Source organism: Rhinopithecus bieti, unplaced genomic scaffold, assembly GCF_001698545.2.
Source record: "Rhinopithecus bieti isolate Rb0 unplaced genomic scaffold, ASM169854v2 scaffold_68536, whole genome shotgun sequence".
Classification (NCBI taxonomy): domain Eukaryota; kingdom Metazoa; phylum Chordata; class Mammalia; order Primates; family Cercopithecidae; genus Rhinopithecus; species Rhinopithecus bieti.
The window spans coordinates 26,092-28,313 of NW_016825477.1; positions in this window are offsets into that span (position 1 = coordinate 26,092).

Below are 2,222 nucleotides of genomic sequence, written 5' to 3' on the forward strand. Positions count from 1 at the left end.
GATTTTTTTTTGTTTGTTTATCGCCATGCATTTCTGTAGATTTTATCATAAAGTGCTATTTATTTTGTTTGCAATAAATTTATTTCCATAAACACTTACTAGACAACTATTATGCAAAAGTATAGTAAGGAGAAGTGAAAGGATAGTATGAAAGCCACAATGACGAATACTGAGAAGCCAAGCTCACTCACTTATAAATACTCATCAAGGTAGATTATTTAGGAAATAAATATTATAAACGATAAAACGAGGAAAATTAGGGAAAGTGAGGGGCAACATGAGAAGTGAAGAAAGGAATTCATTAAGGTGATAATTTCTCTGCTACCTCTCTTTTTTTTTTTCCCGACTTTTAAGTTCAGGGGTACATGTGCAGGATGTGGAGGGTTGTTACATAGGTAAACTGTGTGCCATGGTGGTTTGCTGCGCAGATCATCCCATCATCTAGCTATGAAGCCCAGCATCCATTAGCTGTTCTTCCTGATGCTCTCCCTCCTCCCACCCCAACCCTCGGACAGGCCTCAGTGTGTGTTGTTTCCCCGCATGCGTCCATGTGTTCTCACCAGTCAGCTCCCACTTATAAATGAGAACATGCGGTATTTGGTTTTCTGTTCCTGCCTTAGTTTGCTGAGAATAATGGCTTTCGGCTCCATCCATGTCCCTGCAAAGCATATGATCTTGTTCGTTTTATGGCTGCATGGTATTTCATGGTGTATATGTACCACATTTTGTTTATCCAGTCTATCATTGATGGGCATTTGGATTGATTCCATGTCTTTGCTATTGTGAATAGTGCTGCAGTGAACATATGCATGCATGGATCTTTATAATAGAATGATTTATATTTTGGAGGCTATATACCTAGTAATGAGACTGCTTGGTCAAATGGTATTTCTTCNGGGCATTTGGATTGATTCCATGTCTTTGCTATTGTGAATAGTGCTGCAGTGAACATATGCATGCATGGATCTTTATAATAGAATGATTTATATTTTGGAGGCTATATACCCAGTAATGAGATTACTTGGTCTAATGGTATTTCTGCTCTAGGGCTTTGAGGAATTGCCACTCTGTCTTCCACAATGGTTGAACTAATTTACACCCCCAAAAATAGTGTAAGAGCATTCCTTTTTCTCCACAACTTTGCCAGCATCTGTGGGTTTTTTACTTTTTCTTTTTCTTTTTTTTTGTGACTGAGTCTTGCTCTGTCACCAGGCTGGAGTGCAGTGGCACCATCTCAGCTCACTGCAACCTCCACCTCCCGGGTTCAAGTGATTCTCCTGCCTCAGCCTCCCAAGTAGGTGGGACTACAGGCATGTGCCACCACGCCCAGCTAATGTTTGTATTTTTGGTAGAGACGGGGTTTCACCATGTTGGCCAGGATGGCCTCCATCTCTTGACCTCATGATCCGCCCACCTTGGCCTCCCAAAGTGCTGCAATTATAGGCATAAGCCACCACTCCTAGCTGTTTTTTGACTTTTCAATAATCACCATTCCGACTTGTGTGAGGTGGTATCTCACTGGGGTTTTGATTTGCATTTCTCAAATGATCATTGATGTTCAGCTTTTTTCTATATGTTTGTTGGCCACATGTATGTCTTCTTTTGAGAAGTGTCTGTTCATGTTCTTTGCCCACTTTTTAATGGGGTTGTTTGTTTTTTATAAACAGCTATTTCACACCGGAAAAAAATATAAGGAGAAGTGAATAAATAAGAATTTAGGTTTTTTTGGGCCGGGTACAGTGGCTCATCCTGTAATCCCAGCACTTTGGGAGGCCGAGGCTGGCCAATCACTTGAGGTCAGGAGTTTGAGACCAGGCTGGCCAACATGGCAAAATCCCGTCTCTACTAAAAAATACAAAAATTACCTGGGCGTGGTGGCACGTGCCTGTAATCCCAGCTACTCGGGAGGCTGAAGCAGGAGAATCACTTGAACCTGGGAGGCAGAGGTTGCAGTGAGCTGAGATTGCACCACTGCACTCCAGCCTGGGTGACAGAGCGAGACTCCGTCTCAAAAAAGAAAAAGAAAAAGAATTTAGGTTATCTGTGTGTTCATTGAATACTTAAGTAAAATTTAAATGAATATGTGTTTTATATTACGTAAATTTTAGGTACAACAATTTACCTAAAATAGGAAGTCATGTTTCAGTAAATGCATGCATTAGTTAAGTGATGGTGCAAACTGGAGGTATTCCGTTGAATCTTACATTCTTTTTTTTTTTTTT